The sequence below is a fragment of the Rhinoderma darwinii genome, chromosome 10 (genome assembly GCF_050947455.1).
Source record: "Rhinoderma darwinii isolate aRhiDar2 chromosome 10, aRhiDar2.hap1, whole genome shotgun sequence".
Classification (NCBI taxonomy): domain Eukaryota; kingdom Metazoa; phylum Chordata; class Amphibia; order Anura; family Rhinodermatidae; genus Rhinoderma; species Rhinoderma darwinii.
In genome coordinates this window covers 7504338-7514856 of record NC_134696.1, presented here as the reverse complement: position 1 = coordinate 7514856, position 10519 = coordinate 7504338, and positions in this window count along the sequence as shown.

Sequence of the window (10519 nt, the reverse complement as noted above, 5' to 3'; positions counted from 1 at the left end):
TGATATATTGTATTACTCTCATTCTTCAGGAATGTTGAGGGTTATATTCCCAGGTACGGTTTGTGTGGCGTTTTTGCCGCTGTCGTGACACAACATGCGTATTTTAATTAAAAAGAAAACATTTATACAATGCAGTGGAACATTGCGCGTTCTTTTTAGGGCATGTTGTTATTTTATAACCGTCCACGCAATGACCAGTGATTGACAGCTGCGCTTCCGCTGTCAGAGCCGTGATCGGAAGAACCTCCCTCCCGTTAGTCGCCATCAATACGGTCCGTCAATGGTGTAGAGAGGTGAGGGGTCCTCGTAGTTAAGTTTAATAGGAGGCCCCCTTCTGGTACTGCTAACACCACTATACCCCTAAGGGAACGTACACACGGCGCTCGAAAAACGCGACATGTAATCGTGTCAAATATGCTAGCGTGTTTGTAAAGCGCTTTTCAAAATATAGCCATTTTTTATGTTTTCTGCGTATTTTTTTTTTATGCGTATTCTGCACGTTTTTTGGCACACATTTAGGACTCCCATTGACTATGGGAACATTTGGCGCATTTTCGGCACGTTTTAAGCGCCAAAGTATTAACCTGACGCTTTTATTTTTATGCAACGCAATTTTTAAATATGCCCAAAAAAAAAAGCGTTATATGTAATAACGAGGCACTTCCCATTGATTTGAATAATCAAGCGGTTTTTTTTTTAATGTGTATTTCAGGTGCATAAAACGCATCAAAATACGCATCAAATACACGCCATGTGAACAGGGCCGAACTATCAGGGACCCCCATCCCCTCTCCATCAGCTTTAGGTAATAAATAAACCCCCCATATGGCACCATAATAAAGCTGATTGGTTGTTTAGAATTCGGGTGATAATGATGACCATATTTGTTGCCATCCAGCTTTCCCAGAAACGGATAAAACGAAGAAATGGCTGAATAGAATTCTCTCAAACTTCTATTTAGGCTCCGTTCACATCTGCGTCAGGGCACCGTTCACATCTGCGTCAGGGCACCGTTCACATCTGCGTCAGGGCACCGTTCATGGGTTCCGTAAGGGGAATCCATACCGTTTGCATCACCGTTGATTTCAGTGGTGACGGATCCGGCGCAAATGGTTTCCGTTTGTCTCCGTTGTGTAAGAGTTCTGCCGTTTTGACGGAATCAAAATACTGTAGTCGACTGCGCTATTCGTTCCGTCAAAACGACGGAGCCCTTACACAACGGAGACAAACTGAAACCATTTGCGCCGGATCCGTCACCACTGAAATCACCGGTGATGCAAACGGAAACCTGTGTTTTCCGTTTGGATTCCGTTCATGGGTTCCCCTGACGGAAAGCTGCGATGGAACCCGCGAACGGAGCCCCGACGCAGATGTGAACGAAGCCTTACTGGTGATTTTCCTGTTAGGGGAGATGCTCTAGTGAGAGCCGCTCGTTGTTGTTGTTTGTACCTGCGTGGGTGTCAGTTCTGTGAACGTCTCGCGGCGCGGCCGTGTGGTTGAGCTGCAGAGTTAACAGCAAGCATCCGGTAATACTGAAATAACCTCTGCTGCCTCAGACCCTTAAAAATCAGGTCAACGAATACAAACAACACGACACAAGCCTGCGAAATGCACTACACGTAATTAAGTCCTGAGCGCAGGCGAAGGGGCCGCGGCGCTCGCGACCACACGTGACGCTGTTATATCTCATTGAACAGATTCATTACTGGTGAGATAGAAGCAGAAATAAAGTGTCAGCCTGCATAATATAAATTACATACAATCACCAAGAGGTAACTGCGCCAGCACGAAATGGCGCAGTTATTACCCCCAATGTAGGGGAATCTGCAATGCATCATGGTACAGGGCCATAGTCAGAGTGATTGTGGACGTTACCCATACCGACCAATCAGATTCCAAATATTTTCTTACCTGCATTAGAAGAATAGAAGCAGCATTCTGATTGGTGGCCGCGAGCAGCACCTCCATTTTATGTCTTAATATTTATATCACGGGGCCCCTTGACCCCAATATTTATAAGGCAACACAGAGGGGTTGTCCACAGCTAGAAAAACATGGCTGCCGTCTTTCAGAAACAGCGCCACAGCTGCCCATGGGTTGTGTCGGGTATTACAACTCAACTCCGTTGAAGTGATTGGAGCTGAGCTGCAATACCATACACAACCTGTGGATAGGTGTGGCGCTGTTTTTTTGAGAAATGTTTTTCTAACCCCTTTAAAGACGCATTCTGGTTTCTTAATATGGACGGAGGATATAGATATACAGCAATGATCTGTATAGGACAGCGGGCATCATGGAGCGATGTAAGACCATACGTTGGTATATACACAGATATAAATACTGCGGAGGGTCTGTTCACACAAAGTGTTTTTAGCAGTTTTTCAGGGCGTAAACGCCTCGAAAAATGGCTGAAAATACGGAAGCTGAACGCCTCCAAACATCTGCCCATCGATTTCAATGGGAAAAATGGTGTTTCAATCCGACGGGGCGTGTTTTTTTTACGCGGCACGTAAAAAGGAGTGCACGCCACTTCTTGAGCCATTTTTGGAGCCGTTTTTCATTGGGTCAATAGAAAAACAGCTCCAAAAACGGTCACAAAAAACATTTGTGGTTTTAAAAACGGCTGAAAATCAGAGGCTGTTTTCCTTTGAATGCAGCTCCGTAGTTTCCAGCCGTTTTTACTTTGGCGTGTGAACATAGCCTTAGAGACGCTCAGGGGGAACATTTACCTCAGGAGGATTCAGGCTTCATCCCGGGACTTCATAGCTGTGATTTCTGGTTTGTTTCTTCATTTACATGTAAAGGGCTCCCTCTGGTGGCCAGGGCTGAAATTGCAGCTTGAAGAGAGCTACACAGAGAATTAGAGGGGTGTTCCAGTTTTAGCAAATAATTCTTTTTCTTTGTATAATGAAGTTATAAAACATTCCAACATACATTCTGTATCTATTCCTCATTGTTTTCCAGATCTCTGCTTGCTGTCATTCAATAGGAACCTTCATTATTTACTCCTGGGTGATAAACATTTGTTCTGGTCATGCGATGGTCACGGCTCATTAGAAGCCAGCTGTGTACTGTAACGAGCGGTGCACCTGTGTGTGCCTCACATGACCAGGACAGATTTTTATCACCTGGGTGTAAATAATGAAGGTTCCTATTGAATGACAGCAAGCAGAGATCTTGACAACCAAAAGGAACTGATACAGAATGTATTTTGGAAAGTTGTAAAACTAACTTCATAATACAAATGATAACGATCATGCGCTGAAACCAGACTATACACCCTTACGGCCAGTTCACACTCAGTTCTTTGACGTGGAAACCGCGCCGGAAACGCGCCAAAAATCCTCCCATTGATTTCAATGGGAGGTGTTTTTTTCCCACGAGCGGAAAAACCGTCTCACAGGAAAAAGAAGCAACATGTCCTATCTTCGGGCATTTACATCTCTGGCCGAGAAAGCCGTTTTCGCAGGCGTAATTCGAGGCATAAAACGCCCGAATTACGTCGGAAAACACTGCGTTTGAACATACCCTTTGATTAAAAAACGTCTGAAAATCAGGAGCGGTTTTTAAGGGAAACCAGCTCTGTATTTTGAGACGATTTTTATTTTGTGTGTGAACATAGCCTTACAACTTGTGTAACTTAAAATTAATCATGAATTTGCGCCTTTCCTTAGTGACCGTCCTCCGCGGCAGATCCATGGCAGAGTACAGATTTGAGCATGGGTGGAGTAGTTCTCTCATACTGTTAATCGCTACGGATATACGGCGACTCCAGCTGCGACACGGGTCACAGGGCCAAGAAACACTGTGTCGCGGTAATGAAAGTGATTGCGGCCGCGTTGCCACTTGAAGGATTTCTTGCGGCTGTAACGTCACGGTAACCTGCAGGTCGCAACGCAGCCACGTTCACCTGTATTACTGTGACGCAGCGTTTCTTGGCCATGCGACCTGTGTCGCAGCCGGAGTCGCCGTGTAGCCCTAGGCCTCGTTCACATCTGCGTCAAGAATCCGTTCATAGCTTCCATTGCAAATGGTTTGGGTTTGTCTGTAAGGTTTCTGTTTTGTTAGCGGAAACAGTAGCGTAGTTGACTGCGCTATTGTATCCGCTAAAGAAAACATTACGGAACGGAGACAAACGGAAACCTTTTGCAACGGAAGCTATGAACGGAGTCATGCAAACGGAAGCTCTGGTTTCCTTTTTTGGGTTCCCCTGACGGAAAGGTCTAACGGAACCATGAACGGGGCCCGACGCAGGTGTGAACGAGGCCTTACTTGGATTTTGCACTTTCCATGGTTGGTTACACAGGAGAGCGGCCGCCATGAAGCCGGAGCTGGGTCACTGTCTGGAGCTTGTACCTGAATGACTGATGTCTGTCACAATGGCCGCCTGCGGACGGTTTTATGTAGAGAATACGGTACTTACGGTGGCACAGACTGCCTAAGGCCCCATACACACATCCGTGCCCGTAATCACGCACGCATTCTCGGCCTGTGATCCCATACAAAGTAGGGGAGCACGGCCCGTAAAACGCAAAAGATTGCGGTTCACTTCTACGGCCCGGACCCCTTCCTGTAAATAAACAGGAAGGTGTCCGTGAATGATAGAAGTGAAGGCGTCCGTAATGGCGAATGATTTTTACGGTCGCGTGTATGGGGCCTTAGGGTACATAATACAAACCTATAAGCCGACCTTGTTCTGCTCCATATACGCGACTTTCTGACGGCCATATTTCCGCTTCTCTATAAAGGCGGCATTACAAGTCGTTTATTGTTGCAGCACCGGGACCCCTAGGTGGGTCGACTGAACTATAGGGGTCTGTGGTGACGTAAGTTCTGGTCCCTAGAACTGCGGACCTCCCACGTATCAAAACTGTATCAGCCAATCACACTCCACGGTCCATCTGTCCAGTGCTGAGCTCTGATTGGTTGATGAAGGACAGTTTTGAGAGGCTCCGCCCATATTAGATCATGAAATACAGAATCGGAACGTTTAATGTAACGTTTAATAAAAACCATTGTATAAAATATCACAAGATAGAAAAATAATTCCATAATAACATTACAACTTTTCTCTTAGTATAAATACAACATGTGCAGGTAACGTAACGTATCCAACTCCACCTGTACGCAGGTGGAGCAGATTGTAAACATATCAACCCTTAAAGGCAAACTCGACTCATAAACTAAAAATTCATGGACAACTGCAGGTAACCCCAATATCGCACTCCACCCATGTGAACGAGGTCCAGGAAGCTGAGATATAGGGATCTGTTTGTTGGGGCCCTTACACTGTAGAGCATTAGTTGTCACTGCGATCACCGGTGATTTTCTCCCCTCCCCCCACGTCACAGGCCGCACAGGGACAGCTTCCTTGGCACCGGTGGAGTGGGATATTGGGAGTTACCTGCAGACGAGTTATTATAGAATGCGCTAGACTTGGCGTATAGACCTGCTGTAACTAGGGACTGTGCAGAGTGGAGGGTTTGTTACAGATTACACCACCATCTATCTCTAGCGCCAACCAAAATATAAGACCCTACAAAGAGTTAACACAGACAGTACAAACAAGAAATGAAAGGGTTAAGTGCACGATGTGCCCATGTCTTGCGAGGGCAATGCCACTGGCTGTGAAGGGGTTAAATGTCCATAGGAGGGGAATTCAGGACACTGGCACAGGACAGGTGGCAGTCAGCAAGTAAATGGATCAGAGGTTGCTGGGTCAGGACTGCGGATGATGGGAGTCGTGATACACATGCCAGGAAAGAAGCAGATTCAGGGCAGAGTACGCAAAGCAGAAGTTCCAAGATGGAAATGCCAGGCACAGGGTTGTAGATGGTATTTATCATGTCCTGGAGTTGGCACAGCAAGTAGGGAAAGTCAGTTGACGGGGCATGGGTACAGTTGTGGGCACAGAAAGTCAGCAATTGGATATGCCAGTTTTCAGAAACATGTCCATGGTTGTCTGGTGCCAGGTGGCTTGTTTCATCGGTTGGCACAATGAAAGGTGAGGAGAGTAATCAAAGGCTTATTGTGGTCGGTCACAGGTAAATGCCAGCACAGGTGAGGTATTACAGATGCCAGGCTGTAGTGTTTGGCATAGGAAATGAAAGGAGGATAATGCCAGTTACTGAGCTATATTGATGCCAGTAATCAGGTGGGCACAGCTGAGGAGGCAGTATTGTGACTGGCCAGGGCATAGATATAGCAGACTGAGGCTGGAGGTAGATGCTGGCACAGGAGGTGAAAGGCTGGAGATGCCAGGTGTTATGAGCAGGTAGGAGGTAGATGCCGGTTGTCGGGTCGGGAGTGCTGTAGTCGGAGGTGCCCCGTGGGCAGTTAGTCAGTGAGGAGGGAGCGGAGGTTACACAGGGGCAGTGCCGGCGGGGGGCACATATCCAGCCTGGGTGGCAGCATGGCTCCGTACTGCACTTCTTGCTCCCAGTAGTGAGGAGCGGGAATGTCATTCTGGAAGCCCCCGGGCAGGACGGCGGGGTAGATTGGGTTGGGGGCCCCGGTGAACATGAGCGGGCTCCCGGGCACCCAGGGTCCTCTGAGTAGTGGGTAGTGCCCAGGCGGCAGGTGGTACCCGGCGGGATCCTGGTACCGGAAAGCTTGCGGCGGGGCTGCAGTGAGCTCAGGGCCCTCTTGCCGCTTCTGTCGCCGCCGTCTTCTCCTCCGGTAGTTGCCGCGCTCAAACATGTCGTGGACGGAGGGATCCAGCACCCACAGGCTGCCCTTGTGCCCGGGCTGGCGGGGCAGGCGGATGAAGCACGGGTTGAGGCTGAGGTTGTGGCGGATACTGTTCTGCCATCCTTTCCCTGGCAGCCGGGCATAGTACGGGAAGCGGCGGGCAATAGCTTCATAGATGCCGCTCAGGGGCAGTTGTCGGCCCGGGCTCTCCTCCAGCACCAGAGCGATCAGCGCCACATATGAGTACGGCGGCTTCTCCAGCGCCTCATTCTCTGCTGCCGGCTCCATCATCACCGGGCAAGATCGTTCTATTTCACCGGTGTCACACGTGTATCAGAAGACACGCCCTCTGTTCTCGGTCCACGCCCACCGCCGTACTGCTCTACACAACATGCCACACCCATCTCATAACACCGCGCCCACCAAACGTCTGACTCCACCCATAGATCGGGCTTTATTAGTATAAAACACGCCTACTCTGCGGTGACAGCTTCTGTTAACCACGCCCACACCTGTTCGAACCGTAAACAAACCCAACCACGGCCATAGCGTGTGCTAACACTCGGACTTCCCATCACCACGCCCACAGGGGCGGGGCGCCCACAGTGTCAGCTAGAGGTCGCCGCACCCCGTATGTGACCCTGGGAGTAGTAACATTGTATCAATAATTCTGCTGTTGCCCCAGGGTTAACCCTGCGAGTGCCGGACACAGGGTTCAGTATGCAGCTCTCCATCACACATTAAACTGGGGGTTGTAAGCCTTTTGGTTCAGCTGGAGACACTGGTTGTTTGCATCTGACACGTCTTCTTACACCAGTAGTCTGCAACCCATGGCTATCTGTTTTGAAACTACGACTTTCTAGTATGCGGAATGCTGGTAGTTGTCGTCTCTCTATCACTAGAGAGGTTGCAGATCATCGCCATATACGGGAAGTAGTGATACATGGTGTCGGTACAAGACATGGCGGCAGCTGTTACATTATATACACATGGAGATACAGTGATGGGGAGGATACAATGTCTGACATCTGCAGGAGAGGAAGTCTGGATGGTGAAGATGATGTGAGGATGAAGATGAGATGTCAGTATGAGTATGATGATGATAATAATGATGGAGATGAGATGTCAGGAAGGTGAAGATGATGAGATGTCAGGAAGGTGATGATGATGATATGTCAGGAAGGTGATGATGATGATATGTCAGGAAGGTGAAGATGATGAGATGTCAGGAAGGTGATGATGATGATGATATGTCAGGAAGGTGATGATGATGATATGTCAGGAAGGTGAAGATGATGAGATGTCAGGAAGGTGAAGATGATGATGATGATGAGATGTCAGGAAGGTGATGATGATGAAGGTGAAGATGATGATGATGAGATGTCTGGAAGGTGAAGATGATGATGATATGTCTGGAAGGTGAAGATGATGAGATGTCTGGAAGGTGAAGATGATGATGAGATGTTTGGAAGGTGAAGATGATGATGATGATATGTTTGGAAGGTGAAGATGATGATGATATGTCTGGAAGGTGAAGATGATGAGATGTCTGGAAGGTGAAGATGATGATGAATTGTCTGGAAGGTGATGATGATGATGATGATGATGAGATGTCTGGAAGGTGAAGATGATGATGTTAATATGTCTGGAAGGTGAAGATGAGATGTCTGGAAGGTGAAGATGGGATGTCGGCCATGTTCACCCTGCAGGGAGGCAGAAATCTTCACAGTGGAGGGAGTGCTGGGGCTGCATTAGCCTGGATTCACACACCGCAGTTTTTGTGGTGTTTTCGTTGTAATTTTTCACTGTATTTTTTTAGGCCTACAAGTCCACTAATGCACAGGAAAAGTGACACGCTGCAGCTTAAAAAAACGCTCCGCAGGTTTTTCCGCTGTGTGTGGATGAGATTTGTTCATATCTCACCGGCACTGCTGCTACTGCAGAAAATCCGCAGTGTTTACGTCTAGTGCGTTCCTTCCCTCGCAGGTCGGCTACAGCTGGACCCTTCCCAGAAGCCTCACAATAGCCGCAAAAATCTGTCAGATCCGTCTCTGGCCGAGCACCGACCAAACCTAATAAGACGTGACATGCGGCGGCGCCGTTCTGTCAGGTTCAGTTTACGCTTCTTCGCTTGATCTGCTCCAGTTCTCAGTGATGTCACATGACCGTGCGGGTGATTTATCTCTGAGGACTATGGATGGTGCACAGGACGAGGAGCTCAGTTCAGTTTTATGATCATTAAAAAAAAAAAAAACGCACCCCTCCCCCCATGATTCTAGGGATCTGATCTTACATCAGTATAGGGCTCTATGTGGATAGTAGTTCTGGGACGGATCCCTACAACGGCTTCTTCATACACAATCCACAGTTCTAGTAGTAGGATATTGGTTAAAGGGTAACCAAACGTTCAACAAACATCTGACATGTCAGAAGTTTGGATTGGTGGGAGTCCAAGCACGGAGACCCCCACCAATCGCTAAAACAGAGCTGCAGAAGTTCCCGTGTGAGCGCTCAGCCGCTTCATGTCTGTTCGGCTTTTTCCAGAAATCAATGTATCGGAGAAAGACTATGAGCCCGTACTCCGATACATCGGCTACCCGGACAGAACAGAAACGAAGCAGCGGAGCGCTTCTGCCGCTTCGTTTTAGCGATCGGTGGGGATCTCAGTGCTCGGACCCCCACCAATCAAAACTTATGACATGTCAGAAGTTAGTACGTGTTGTTACACTTTAAAGGGACCGTCATCACCATCTTACCGTATAAAACGTCCTGACCCCTTAGTGGCCGCAGCTGTCCATAGTTAAATTCTGTGTTCTAACCTACTCACGTCCTCCTCTTGCCCGTAATATTGTCATTTAAACTTTTACCGCCTTTTATGGTAATTAATTTTAACTTTGTGACGCAGGATCTTAACTACGCCCACGTGCGCCGCCTGTCCAGCCCTAAAAGCCGACTTTGAACATATTTATAGGTTAGCTAACAATGATTTTTCACCCACTTTCACAAGGTATTGCTGGCTTGATACCTAAAATGCTGAGAGGTTCCCTTTAAAGCAGGGGTCTCAAGCACGCGGGCCGCATGCGGCCCCTGGGGCTGTCATCTGCGGCCTGCGGGACACAGAGCCGCTAGTATCGGCTCTGCTCCGAGACTCTGGAATTCCCTGACATCGTTGTCCACATATGAACAGCGATGTCTGGGGCTTCCCCAGAGCCGGAGTCCCGGGCAGAGCGCTGGTGTCGGCTCTGCTCCGGGACTCTGTGGAATTCCCTGACATCGCTGTCCATACATCGACAATGATGTCAGGGGCTTCCCCAGAGCAGGAGTCCCAGTGATGTCAGGAGCACAGCTGGAGTCCCAGGAAGAGCCTACTAGCGCTCTGCCTGGGACTCCAGCTCTGGGCAAGCCCCTGACATCACTGGAGAAAGGAGGAAAAAAATGGATCGTCTGGAGGCGCTGCTTGTGTTTGATCAGGTTTTATACTCCAGTCACATCCAGAGCTGCATTTACAATTCTGCTGGTGCCCTGTGAGCAGCAACATATAAGAGCCTGAGAGCTAACAGGGCACCAGCAGAATTGTAAATGCAGCTCTGGATGTGACTGGAGTATAAAACCTGATAAAACACAAGCAGCGCCTCCAGACGATCCATTTTTTTCCTCCTTTCTTCGCTAATCAAGCGGTCCCTTCTGGGAACCGATTTGGATCTGGGGCAGCCTCTACAGAGGGCACTGTGGCAGCCTCTACAGAGGGCACTGTGGCGTTATCTACAAGTCGGTGTGTGACAGTATCTGAAGAGGACACTGGCATTATCTAGGGGTGTGTTGCATTATC